Genomic DNA, 15,313 nt, shown 5'->3' with positions numbered 1-15,313 from the left:
CTGAATACAAGCACAATACCCCAGTCTCTCATGATAGCTCAGGTCCTTTAGACACATGACCTTTTTTGTTAGAAACCTTTTGGGTCTCCCTTGTTACGTGATATGTTTAGTAAGATGCATCCGAAAGAGGCATAGTGTACTATGCTGGGTCTGATCGGTGTAAAATATAGAGGGGCAAGTACTTTGCATCCAGAGAAAATAACCTTTGTGATCAGCTAATCAGAAGAATTTTCTGACCACTGTTACATCATGATAATCGAAGGACAGGTAATTATCTACCCATATTCCAAGGTCAGTTATCTACTCCATTCCAAAGTCAGTTATCTACTCCACTCCAAGGTCAGTTATCTACTCCATTCCAAGGTCAGTTATCTATTCCACTCCAATGTCAGTTATTTACTCCACTTCAAGGTCAGTTATCTACTCCATTCCAAGGTCAGTTATCTACCCATATTCCAAGGTCAGTTATCTACTTCACTCCAATGTCAGTTATCGACTCCATTCTAAGGTCAGTTATCTACTCCACTCCAAGGTCAGTTATCTACTCCATTCCAAGGTCAGTTATCTACTCCATTCCAAGGTCAGTTATCTACTCCATTTAAAGGTCAGTTATCTACCCATATTCAAAGGTCAGTTATCTACTCCATCCCAAGGTCAGTTATCTACTCCACTCCAAGGTCAGTTATCTACTCCATTCCAAGGTCTCTCACAGCATCTTCATTTTGGAATGGGATATTTTCTATACTATAAGGTGAGGGGACAGATTAAACTGCATATGTTAGCATTTAATTTTAATTCATTTTCAGTGCACCAGCTATTAACATTTCACTTTTTAGTTTCTGCATATCAGAAGGGGTTCATAGGTTCATAGATTCATAGATTGGTACTAGGCTATCGGCCCTAAGGCCTATACAAGCCTAGCCATAACAATTCCCTGGATATTTCTTCCCATAATATTTCCTTCCTGGACCCCTGTCTAGCAGGTGACTAACATGATCCCCGGGATGAATTTCCTATCTCCCATCCAATCATCAAGGTTCCTTTTGAAGAGGGCCAAGGAGGCGCTCTGCTTGACATGTATGGGCAGTCTATTCTAGAGTATGGGGAGTCTCTGGGTCAGGAACCTATCCCTCCAGCATGTTTTGTTCATTGTAATGACAAGGTTTAGATCCCTGGAATGTGTGGCTCTGAGGGATTGGGATTTCTTTAAGTGGAGCATGACCAACAGCTCAGGGTTTGACATGGCCTTGTATGTTAAGCAAAGATCCCCTCTGAGTAGACGATATGCCAAAGAATATAGCTGGAGTTTTTTTAGATGGTCAGCATATGGCATCTGCTTTAGGCCTGTGATTCTTTTAGTGAGGTATTTCTATGGCCTTTCCAGGTGTTGCAGATGTCTTGTGAGGTACATACCAAACAGGGCATTATACTCTATAATGGGTCTAATAAGGGATGAGTACAGTGGGACAATGACCTCCTTTTTTCTGGATGAAAAGCCCTTAGTGATGAAGTGTGCCCCATAAAAGGATTTCTTGACTGTTGTGGGGATGTGGTTATCGAAGGTGAGACCACTGTCCACCTGCGTCCCTAAGTCTCTCATCACACTTTTGATGTTTAGTGTACTGCCACCTATGTGGTAATTCATGGGTACATGTTTTTTTTCCAAAGGGGATAACTATACATTTCTTGGCATTAAGTTTGAGCCCATGGCTCTGGCACAAGGCATCTGTTTCTGTAAGGCCCTTTTGTAGAATATCCACATAATTTGGGGATTCAATAATGGCTCCCAGTTTGCAGTCATCTGCGAACTTTGTTAGCCAGATTCCCTTAGTACTGGCCTGTACTTCAGAGAAGTAGATGCCAAACAAGAGTGGTCCCAGGACTGAACCCTGAGGCACTCCACTTGTCACTTGTCTGGAGCTGGATTTGGAGTCGGCTACTTTTACAGTCTGGGTTTGGTCAGTAAGCCAGTTGGTAAACCATCTAGTGACGTAGGGATTTATGCCCAGCTTAGTAAGTTTATCTATGATTCCAGAGTGGGGGATAGTGTCGAAGGCCTTGGCGAGGTCCAGATTGGCTGTGTGGACCACATTACCCTCATCCACAGCTCTGGAGACTGATTCAAAGAAGTCCATCAGATTCAGGAGACAAGATCGGCCGTTCACAAACCCAAACTGGGTGGGGTCCAGGTTTTGAAGGTTGCCAATGTCTTTGTTTATAAGTTCCATGATAATGCGTTCCATGCCCTTGCAGATCAGGCTCATTAGACTGATGGGACGGTAGTTCCCAGGATCCAAGGTGGATCCCCCCTTGTAGAGGTGGATAACTGTAGCTGTGTGCCACTCAGTGGGCACGAAGCCTGAAGTGAGGCTATGATTAAACATGACACTTAGGTGTGGTTCCAGTTCATTTTGTAGTTCATGTAGTACACAGCCCTGGATGTCATCTGGTCCCATGGATGCTGTTTTCTTAGCTTTGTAGAGTGCGGTTTCTACCTGTGTGGCCATGATTACCAGAATTTGGCAATCTTTTGGTATTGAAATGGGCCCTTTAGGGGGTGAAAGGGGGGTGAAGTTTGCACTAAATCTATCTGCCAGGATATTGGCAATATCCTTAGGATCAGTGTATTTAATGCCATTCTGTTGTAGCTCAGAGCAGATCTGAGCATTGCCATTTAGATTCTTGACATAACTATAGAATGCCTTGTGGTTGTCTTTGGAATCTTTGGCAATTTTATTTTTGTAACTAGCTTTTGAGGATTTTATGAGGATCTCAGCTTCTTACTGAGGCTGGTGAGGGAGTTTTTTGCATCCTGGGATTTTCCTCTTTTCTGCAACAGTTTCTTCCTTCTGTTGTATAGTTTGTTTATAGCAGGGGACCACCAGATTGGCTTCCTTTTTTTGGAGGAGAGCATCTTGGTTCTATTTGGGATGGCACGATTCATACACGAGTGGATGTGCTCGTACAGTGCCTTAGTGTAGGATTCAGCAGTCGAACTTTCAGATCCCATCTGCATGGGTGTCATGAAGTTTGTCACTTCTGAGCATGAAGTTGGCTTTGGAGAAGTTTTTTTTATGAAGGTTTCCTTACTGGGGGGTGGGGGTGGGATGTTGATGTCAAGGGTGATTTGCTTATGGTCAGACCTGACCAATGAGGGGGTGACCACTGGTGTGGAGCATCTATCTCCCATGTTGGTAATGACCAGGTCTAGGATATTGGAGCCCCTAGTGGGACAATGGATTAGTTGATCCAGGGCATTGGAATTTATGAATTCAAAGAACCGTTGGGAAAAGGTGTTGGTACCTGAGTAGTTTTCCCAGTTAATGGCAGAGTAGCTGAAATCACCCAGTATTAGGGTGTTTGGTTGTATTTTAATATTTTCCAGTATGTTTAGAAAGGTGTAGTGAGAATCTTGGGGCATGGTGGGGGATCAGTAGCAAGCTACAATTTGGATTGCAGTCTTACCTAGTGTTAGTTGCACCTGAAGAATTTCAGATGCATTGTGTTGGTCAACTAGCCAGGAGGTGTGATTATCCTTGGTGAATATGGACACTCCTCCACCTTCAGTGTTTTAGGGATTTAAGCATAACACCAAGTTTGCAATCATCAGCAAAATTGTTTAACCAGAGCTCCTGTTTTTTTTTTTTTTTTTTGGAGATCAGAGACATACAAGCCAAATAGCAGAGGTCCCAACATGGGACATGTGGTACCCCACACAGGTTACTTTCATGCTGTCTTAGGACATGCTTGTCACCTTCACAGTGTGAGTTCTGTCCCTTAGCCAATTAGCTATCCATCTAACTACACAGGGATCAATTTGGAGTGTATTTAACTTGTTGATAATATTTACATGTGGTATTAGTATCAAAAGAGGGATTAAATTGATCAGTCACAGCATGAAGTTATGGGAAAGAGTGGTGGAAGCTAGGTTAAGAAGGGAGGTGATGATTAGTGATCAGCAGTATGGTTCTGTGCCAGGAAAGAGCACTACATATGCAATGTTTGCTCTGAGAGTGTTGATGGAGAAATGCAGAAAGGTCAGAAGGAGTTGCATTGTGTTTTTGCAGACTTAGAGAAAGCATATGACAGGGTGCTTAGAGAGGAGTTGTGGTATTGTATGAAGAAGTTGGGTGTGTCAGAGAAGTATGTAAGAGTGGTACAGGATATGTACAAGGGTAGTGTGACAGTGGTGAGGTCTGCGGTGGGAGTGACAAATGCGTTTAAGGTGGAGGTGGGATTACATCAAGGATCAGCTCTAAGCCCTTTCTTATTTGCAATGGTGATGGACAGGTTGACAGACGAGATCAGACAGGAGTCCTTGTGGACTATAATGTTTGCAGATGACATTGTGATCTGTAGTGAGAGTAGGGAACAGGTTGAGGAGACCCTGGAGAGGTGGAGATATGCTCTAGAGAGGAGAGGAATGAAGGTCAGCAGGACTAAGACAGAATATATGTGTGTGAATGAGAGGGAAGATAGAGGAATGGTGAGGATGCAGGGAGTAGAGGTGGCGAAGGTGGATGAGTTTAAATATTTGGGTTCAATAGTTCAGAGTAATGGTGAGTGTGGAAGAGAGGTGAAGAAGAGAGTACAGACAGGATGGAGTGTGTGGAGAAGAGTATCAGGAGTGATTTGTGATAGACGAGTACCAGTAAGAGTGAAAGGGAAGGTCTACAAGAGGATGGTGAGGCCAAATATGCTATATGGGTTGGAGACAGTGGCATTGACAAAAAGGCATGAGTCAGAGCTGGATGTGGCAGAGTTAAAGATGTTAAGATTTGCACTGGGTGTGACAAGGGTAGACAGGATTAGGAATAAGTATATTAGAGGGTCAGCCCAAGTTGGAAGGTTTGGAGACAAAGTCAGAGAGGCAAGATTTTGTTGGTTTGGACATGTGCTGAGGAGGGATGCTGAGTATATTGGGAAAAAGATGCTAAGGATAAAGCTACCAGGCAACAGGAAAAGAGGAAGGCCTAAGATAAGGTTTATGGATGTGGTGAGAGAGGACATGCAGGTGATTGGTGTGACAGAGCAAGATGCAGAGGACAAGAAGAAATGGAAAAAGATGATCTGCTGTGGCGATCCCTAACAGGAACAGTCGAAAGAAGATGATGATGATTAGTATCAAATCCTTTGGTAAATTCAATGTATGCTGAATGATCTACATGACCATTGTGCACAGCTTGCTTTACCTTCTCAAACTATCACTAAATTCATAAGAGAGAATCTACCAATAATAACAAAGCCTAACTGCATGGGCTCCTTCCCATTCAATCCTCCTTAGCCCATTCACTGCCCTAGTGACCTAGTGTACTTCTACACTTACCACAAGAGGGTACCCCTCCCCACTGATATTCCATTACTTTACTTACTTCTTGCTTTCTTCCCTTACTAGCCTTTACTTTCATCTCTCACCGAACTCTCAGCCCACTCCACCTATTACATCCAGAACCTTACTTACCCTCTTACAGCTTATTTTCCTGCAATCTAAGCTCCACTGATTGGCTCTCATCCTTCTCCTATTTTTCCTCCTGTCGCCTCTACGGGCTCACTCCGCCTCCCCTACCCTGCCCCCAATTCCCACCCGCCCCAGCACCACTAGCTATATTTCCTCTTCTTACCACACCCACTTCCTCCCTACACCAATCCATCACCGATACCCTTGACACACCCAGTATCTTCTATTCACCTCCTTGTTACCACACCTCTAATTAACTACATCATCAGACTCCAGATCTACACTTTAACTCTGATAACTGAACCTATCTTTCCACTTACACCAGCTTCTACCATTTCTACCACCTCCTTCTTAACTCTGCACTCCCCACTAAGTCTTCGCCTATACCACCACACCTCCTATATTTACCTTTAAAACATACTTAATTCATTTAGCTTACTACTAACTAAGTAACCTTAATCATCATGCTTTTAAAACCTTCATCTATCTCTATTTTACTATTCTTACTTCTAAACCTTTCCTATCTTCACTACCTCACCCAACCTAGAAACTGCCACCATTCACGCCTCTATCACACAACCGCCATCAAACTTCCCCTCTCACACTCACACTCACCTATCTCTCCCATCTATTTCCTATAAAACAACACTATTTCTTCTCCTACAAATTACTCACTTCTCCTAAACTCTCCATCCCCACTACTACGAAAACCCTTCACCATCACAACAGTACCCAACCCTTTACTAAACTACTTAATTACCTCTCCAACCACATCCTTCACCTAGCTACCTGTCTCTTATCAGGCTTATATTCATCCCAACCCAGGCCCCTTTACCTCTACCACCATACACAAGCCTCTATTACTTACTTCTTTAAACTACCAAAGCATAGTCAACAAAATAGCAACCCTCCATGCCTGGCTCACATATAATAAACCTGACATCCTATCTATCTCAGAAACATGGCTAAAACCCTCTATAAAAGACTCCGAAATAATTCCACCTAACTACTCTATCATTAGAAAAGACAGGTCCCATAAAAAAGGCGGTGGTGTAACTCTCTTATTTTCAACATCCTTGTTAATTACCCCCTACGACAAACCTATTCCACAATTCAACAATGCTGAAATACTCCTCACCCTCCTACAAGTCAACAAGCATAAACACATATGTCTTGTATCTCTATATCCCCTGGTGACAATATCTCTACATTAGAAGACATCCTCTCTTGGCTCTCCAACAACATTAGTAATGAAACCATAATTTTAGGTGATGTAAATATCAATTTGACCTCCATTCTATCTCCAACCAACCCCCTTAACATTAACCTATATAACTTCTCCCAGCTAATCAACGAAGTAACTCGTCCATCTAAAAACCTTTCCTGTGGCAGTATATTAGATTGGATCCTTGTCTCACACCCACACTATCACTCTGACAGCGGTATTCTTCCCGACGCTCTAAGTGATCATTTGCCCATCTTCACTTATCGACTCCCCTGCATCTCTCAATTCCCCCACACTTATATTATTACCCGCAACCACAAAAATTTCAACCCAACAAACTTTTCAAATTCTCTAAAAGCGATTAATTGGAACAATCTAAAGACACTATCCTTAGATGATGCAGTCTCCCACTTTAACTCTACATTCTTAAAGATACTTGATTCCCAAGCCCCCTTAAGGACAAAGCGAATAAAAAATAACTCTGCCCCCTGGATTACCAAAAATACATTAGCAGCCATGCGCCTCGGAGATAAAGCCTGGGCACTTTACCAGAAAATTAAGACCACCAAATCCCACATTGAATATAGAACACTCATGAAACAAAGTAAAAAAGCTTACTATCTCTGACAGACAAAATTATTTCTTTACCCTTCAAAACAATAATAAAACAAACCCACAGAGATTCTGGAAAGGAATCTCTACCCTCCTTAACCCTAGCAAACCACACACCCCCACCCCTGATCCAAATGCCCCAGACCTAGACTTGGCTACTCAATTTAACTCCTTCTTCATTGACTCTATTAGCAAACTAACTTCCTCCTTTTCTACTTCCACCTTATCATCCAATACTCCCTCACCCTCTCCCAAAACCACCATGCACTTCTCTTACTTCCCCATTCCCAGCTACAAACTCTTCACCTACTCTAACTACCTCATCATCCTTACCAGTATCAAATACTTTCCTCCCCACTCTGCTCCCTTCTCATTAAAACCTATATCCACTTCTACAATAAAGAAACTCCTTCAAAATTGAAGCCCGGCACTAATGCACCTGATAACATCCCTCATACTTCCTAAGCATAGCTGCTGATGGAATTGCCTATCCCATAAGCATTCTCATCAACCGCTCAATCCTGGAATGTACAGTGCCCCAACTCTGGAAACAAGCTTTCATCATCCCCCTCCATAAAGGTGGAAAAAACTGCAGTGTTAACAACTTCCGCCCAATTGCTATCCTGTCCCCCATTTCTAAGCTACTAGAGAAATGTATCCAACTTCAACTACTACCATATCTTTTAGAAAATAACCTTCTTACATCTACACAACATGGCTTTAGGCCAAACCATAGCACCATGACAGCCCTCCTCTCCTTTCTTGAAACCATCAATAAAGCACGTGATTCCGGGAAAATTGTCTCCACCCTACTACTTGACCTTTCTAAGGCCTTTGATACTATCTCACACAGTCTGCTCCTAACTAAACTTTCCAACCTTAACCTTTCTCCTCCTCTTAAACTGGTTCTCCAGCTACCTATCAAACAGACACCAAGCTGTAAAATGGAAAAAGCCACTTCCTCTTTTCTCAATACCCCACCGGAGTTCCCCAAGGCTCCATACTTGGTCCTCTCCTCTTTAACATATTTATAAATGATTTTCATAAATCCATCCCATTCTCTGACATTATCCAATATGCTGACGATTCTACCATTATTTGCTCTGCCTCATCTGTCCCTAAGCTTCTAAAGCTCACACAAGAAGCTTTCAATTACTGAGCATTGGATAAAAACAAACCACCTAGCTCTAAACGCCTCTAAAACCAAACTCATGGTATTTACCCCCTCTAAAACTACTCCCTTCAATACAAACAATTTCTCGATTATAAGTCAAAACAACTCAATTCTAGAACTAGTGTCCGAAACTAAGTTACTTGGTGTCCAAATTGACAACCAACTTAATTTCAACTCTCATCTTCAACTAAATATCAAAAAAACCCACCAAAAGCTGGGTATGCTCTACATCACCAAAACCATTACCTCACAAAGACCTCTAAAATCGCCTCTCCTCTTCCTTTCTTATTCCCTCCCTGCTCTATGGCTCACCTCTCCTAACAAATCTTCAGTCCTCTCTAAAGAAACAACTTTCCTCTTGCTACAATAAGATCGCCAAGTTCGCTAGCGGCCACAGGTCATCAACCCACCACTGTTCCTCTCTCCAAAACTAAACTGGCTTGAACTTCCTCATCAGCTCAACTACATTCAGCTCACCCTAGCCCATAAGCTCATAATAACCCCTCTCTGTCCCTCCCTGTCTTCTGCTTTTAAGTTACATCTACCAGACAGAGTCTTAAGGTCTAATAACCAAAACCTACTAGAAGTACATAAACCAACACGCCCCCAGGCAAATACCTTCTATCCTCTAACCTAGCTGCCTTTTGGAACTCACTCCCACCATCCATTCGTGCTTCACCTCTAATCTTTATTCATTCAAAAAATCTCTACACACACATCTAAAGTTGCAATGGGAATGTTCCTGTTCTCATCCATCATAAAAATATGGAACTCTTAATCCTTCATCCATTCTTAAGCTATTCAACAAAGCCTATTTATCTTATCATTCCCTTCATAACTACATTCATTTATAACAAAACAACTCTACCTCTCTAAACTCATACACAACCCACATCTATTTTACCTATTTCTATTACACTGTATTATATGAATGTTACCTCAAATGCAAAATCAATGACTGTATCCTATTTTACATTTGTATAAGTATCTAAGCTATCTATTGTTTATTCCTGCCCTCTGGTTTGCTTTAAGGGCTTTTTAAATTGTTTGTACCTATTTTGTGTGTCTGTTTTTCGGAGCTTTTCTCCCCAGGACTCCATTGAAAACAGGTTCTTTTAGGCCCAATGGACTATCCTGGTAAACCAACTGCAAATAAATAAATAAATAAATAAGTCTTATAAGATGTTTTTATATTGTAGTTTATCAGGTGTGTTATGCCCTCTACCATGGCCTTGCAGATGAGGCTTGTGAGGCTGATGGGTCTGTAACTCCCAGGGTGCATCCTGTGGCCATCTTTGTGAAATGGCATCATAATTGTTATGCTCCAAACCTCAGGGCCAAAGCCTGTGGATAAGCTCAGGCCAAATGGTTGTAGTATGTGGTCGACCACTCCATGTTTAATTCTGTTGTCAGGCAGCCTGACCTGTTATCAGGTCCCACTGAGGATGTGTTTTTTGTTGAGAAAGTACTTTTAACAAGTGTTCTTTTGTGATGATAGGTGGTCCTTGGGTATATGTGGATTAAGTACAGATGTTTCAGGGGTGCAACTTGCACTGAATGTGTCTGCTAGTATATTTGCAATCAGTTTTAGAGCCTTCTCGAAACACTTCACACTAAGGTTGTTTTTACAGAATGGCAGCACTTTGCATTTAGCAGCACTGAACAGTTTTCTATCACTCTGTCGATGTGTCCTGCATTTCCAAGTCCTTCCTTTGACTATTATCCACATCATCCGCTGCTGCCCCAATTTTTTTTTTGTTTTTCCATCTATGAGGTAGTTGACTCATGGCTGTGTTTCCAAATATATATATATATATATATATATATATATATATATAGAGAGAGAGAGAGAGATAGCTAGATAGATAGATATATACACACTGAAGCATGCTGGACCCATAATTGGTCCCTTTTATGAGGTGCTCAGCATATAGAACAGTTGCTTGGCTCTGGGAGCTTTGGGAAGGCAGGCAATGTAGGGTACAGAGTAGACTGCAGATGTTTCACAATAGAATATGTACACTGGGGAACTGTAGGGAAAGAATAAGGTGAAAGTAGAAAGTAGCAAATGCAACCACAAAAGGAGAAGGAAGCTAGGGTAAAAGAAGAGATGTGCAGACAGTACTGATAAGTGTAATGGTGGAGGCAGATACAGTGATTGCCATGCAGCCAACATAAGGTGAGCAAGATGGAAGTGAGCAAAGGCAGATTGTCAACCAGAGAGGAGAGGCAGAGCAAAAAAGGGACAGAACAGGGGAAAGCTTCTTTGGGAAGAACAAATAAGGGAGAGGGAAAATTAGATATGCCAGAGGGATGAATGCAACCAGTACAGCCATTAAAAAGGACTGGGTGTTTACAAACAGGAGGGGCAAAATTACAGATAGGAGGTGCAGTGGCATGACGTAGGGACCGAAGGAGAGGAACAACCATGTGGGGAGAGAGGACAGGGTTTTGGTGATTGGAGTTTCAGTCAAAAAAGGGAATTGGAATGTAGATAAATGAGAAAGAGGGGAGTACAGATGTCAGTACAATGTGGGAGCATGTTAACAAACTGATCATTAAAGAAGAATGTGACAAGTGTCATAGAGGCACTGATGATATGTCAGTGGAGACAGCTGAGGTGAAAGGAGGTAGGGCCAGGGAGTGAGCAAAGAGACGTCAGTAGAGACCATGGAGGGGAGCAGAGAGATGTCAGGAGAGGACAGGGAGGGGAGCAGAGAGATGTCAGGGGAGGACAGGGAGGCAGCAGAGAGATGTCAGGAGAAGACAGGGAGGGGAGCAGAGAGATGTCAGGGGAGGACAGGGAGGCAGCAGAGAGATGTCAGGAGAGGACAGGGAGGGGAGCAGAGAGATGTCAGGGGAGGACAGGGAGGCAGCAGAGAGATGTCAGGGGAGGACAGGGAGGGAGCAGAGAGATGTCAGGAGAGGACAGGGAGGGGAGCAGAGAGATGTCAGGAGAGGACAGGGAGGGGAGCAGAGAGATGTCAGGGGAGGACAGGGAGGCAGCAGAGAGATGTCAGGGGAGGACAGGGAGGGAGCAGAGAGGGTCTATATTACCTTATCGAAAAGCCATAATATCAAACTTGAAAAGGTGAAAGCTGAAAATACTGAAAACTTGAATGAGTGAATTCTTTCCCTGGGAAAGAAATCGCTAGCCCTACCACCAACTACACACTAATCTAAACATAAAGTGGGGGGGTGCCCCCCACACCCCCTAACTATTTATACCAACTTCGAGATTGCACTACAGTGGGGAAAAGGGCAAACTCACAAGAATGGCCAAGCGGTTTCTTTCCCAGGGAAAGAATTTGCTCATTCACGTTTTCGCTATTTTCAGCTTTCGATTTTTCCGGTCCAATGAAAAGCCATTCAATTTTACGGTTTTCAATAAGGTAATAGGAACCCGGGCAGAGAGATTTCAGGAGAGGCTGGAGAGGGAGCAGAGAGATATCAGGAGAGGACAGGGAGGCAGCAGAGAGATGTCAGGAGAGGCTAGGGAGGCAGCAGAGAGATGTTGGGAGAGGCTGGGGGTAAGAGCAGAGAGATTTTAGGAGAGGCCAGGGTGGTAGCAGAGATATGTTAGGGGGTAGATTTAGCATTCTCAGAATTCTTACCTGTGACATGCAGTCAGCACACAGTGGAACATGACAATTAGCTGTCCAGTAAGTGGTTGCAGAAATGGACTATGTGGAAGGGTTTGCCTCTAGAGAGAGGATGGAGGTAGGTTTTGCAGAAAGTCTAGCTCTGTGCAAGGGGTGGGCTTTAACTTTGCTCAAAATAAACAGCGGGGCTTGGTGTTGAGTTATGAAGATATGTCATAACAATCATACCTTTAAACAAAGAAGGGGAGGGACAGTGGCAGAAACAGAAGATGGTGGTGAAAGGTTTAAAATAGTTTAGGCAATACTGAAATGGTAAAGGATTGTGTGCATAACAGAAGAACAAATAGGGGTGATTTGGTGTGTGGACTGGTACAATTACTCTAGGAAGGAAGATGTAAGAGGGGAGGGTTCACAGAAAGATGTATGAATCAATGACAAGAGATAAGAGACATGGAGATGCCAGAGTAAAGGTTGTTTAGGAGTCACAGAAAAGAGTCAGATAGGCTGTAGTAGTAATCTCCAAAGAAGAAGGCATTAGATGTGAAGTCAGAAAGGAAGAAAAGCAAACCCAGAAAAGGGCAAGGATCAGAAGTTTGATTTAGCGTCCTGGTAGTTTAGGTAGAGGAAGGGTGGAGAGCTGGTGGAGTGTTACAACGTATCAGCTGAAAACACATCAAAGGAAGATGATGAGAGACTGGAGACTAGAATAAAGGAGTGCAGAAGGAGATTGAGGATAGTACTTATGGAGGACCTAAATCCATCTGGAACCAACTGGGAAACTCACAAGTTCAGGACTAAGTTGGAGAAAGTGCTGCCTGAGATCTTGGCCCATGAGGGCTTCAGCCAACTGGATGTTGGATAGTGCAGATGAAGTCATAGATATCAAGGTTAAGGCTCTGTTAGCTGAGAAGGATCCTGCCACTCTGTGGTTAAGAGCAGTAAAGATGGGTTAGAAAACAAGTGCATTTCTAACACTCTATCTTCCTCAGCAACAGATTTCAAAGTATAAAATCTGTTTACAGTGTTATTCAGCCAACGACTAGCATGCACAGCTGCAGTCGCTCTCCCTTTCCTACCTTAAATTCATTTTCTCTTTGGCTCTTTAGTTCATCCGCTTCTTGTACAGTCTCTTTGTCCACACCATGTTTTCTCTCCTTGCTATCATTCGCAGTTTTACTGTTACCACCCATCTTTTCTTCATTCGTCTTCCACGCGTCTTTATTTTCATTGCCGTTTTCAGGTACACCATCCTGCAGTAATGAATAATCAAGTGGGAAGTGACCAACATCCTTACGTTTTACAAATTTATTTATAGCTTATTTATTTATTTCTTTTATTGAAGGACTGAATTCTACACACTATCCATGTCTTCTTTTGTTACGGTCTTCAATCAGATTTGTCAGATCCCCACAAAGAACGTGCCTTCATTTGCCCCACTATTTAACATTCTCTGTTTCCTTTCATTACAAGTGCATTTGACAAATGTCACACTTTATTTACAACATGCAGGGATACCCACATTTCCTGAACCCCTGTCCACACATACTACAACAGTCTTGTTACTTCTTAAACATTTTAACATTGTTCCAAAAAATTCTCAATTCAGCATCATCTTTAGTAATTATGAATTGTTCTAGCAATTTTCTTTTCAACTGCATATTTGAATTCTGAAAAATAAAATTGCTTAATGGTGTACAAAATATTTTTAATCACATACAGCCATAAACCGTAATTTTAATGTAAACTCTGAAAGTTATTTCACAAAATATCTCTGTCCTCAAATTAACTAAGCCCTTACATCTTCTATTGAGAAGCTCTGCGGCAACTGAGTTTTGTCCCAGTTGTCATAGCTGTTAATCATAGATGCAGTTTTACCACTGGAAGCTTTCTGCATGATTGTTCAATGTTGGGCTTTTGTCCAAACTTCAGCTCTGTTCCCTCTGACCACAGCTATGTAGAAGCTTTCTGCATGATTGTTCAATGTTGGGCTTATTGTCCAAACTTCAGCTCTGTTCCCTCTGACCACAGCTATGTACGGCATCATTTTTCCTTCTCTTTATCTCTCTTCTCATGGTTGCTGCACAGGAAAATTTAAATCCATATCTACAATGTCTTGTGAGTAAACTGTCTATATCCATCCTGAATAAATGTCCTTTAAATCATCTGACTGGACTCCACTCTGTTTGCCGTTTATTGCCTTACTCCTTAGATCTTCTCTCCACATTCTGCTCATGTCTCACACTGTCATTAGCATATTTCACATTTAACACAGCAGCATTCAACTGCGAGCTAATCAAGCACCTTTCCGCCGCTTCTGTCCAAGACTGTGCCTTGCCAGCTGTTGGGTGAGCTTTGTCAGTCGCGGTCGTATCTAAGCTTCTACTTCTAATTTCTATAATTTCCACAACGTTATATTTTACTTCATTAGGCTGTTCAACAGCACATTTCACTGACACACTAGATCACTTTTCACTACTACTGCCACATTACACCATTAATTCTCATTTCTGAATGCCAACATCTGTTCTCTGGCTCCACCTAGTATTTAAAGAGTAGAGTTACTTTATTACATAATTCTCCATAGTATATTTATATTTTATATTATTCTTTATATACACTCTGTATTTATACATCATTTATCTTTGCCTCCTTCTTTCAAGATTTTCACTTTATGTGTATTACATATATCCTCCACCTGTTTTCACATCTTAAATAATGTCACATTCCAATATCTTATTAAGTAGCAGTTCATATAGTTACACAAAATCCACAGTGCACTCAACAAAGATCTGTTTATTTTCTTAATCACAATCTCACTGATATTTTCATATCCCGTTTTGTATTACCCTTCTTAAAGCAGCCATACCAATATTCTGTCATGGACTGCTTTCTAAACATTTGAGCTTTCCCACACTTTATTAAAGCAACTGTCATCCCTGCTTCACATATATCGCATAGTTTTCTTTTTACTCTTTATCTGCTTTAATAGGTAACTAATTTAACAACAGCCTCCAAATAAAATTGCCTTTGCTAATTATTTTTGAATGCTTTTTTTCACCTTTTTTAGGTTCATAGATTAGTATTAGGCTAACTGCCCTTACAAGCCATTTTAAGCCTAGCCAATTATCCCTTGTGAGACTCAAACCCTGCATCTTGTGTTTGCAAGGCAAACACCTTAGCTATTAGGCCACCCTCCCAACCCTAAATAACATTTCCTTCTCTTTTACTTAATCCTTTCTTTG

Source organism: Protopterus annectens, chromosome 4.part0 (assembly GCF_019279795.1).
Source record: "Protopterus annectens isolate FY-2018-M chromosome 4.part0, PAN1.0, whole genome shotgun sequence".
Taxonomy (NCBI): domain Eukaryota; kingdom Metazoa; phylum Chordata; order Ceratodontiformes; family Protopteridae; genus Protopterus; species Protopterus annectens.
This window is presented reverse-complemented; position numbering follows the sequence as displayed.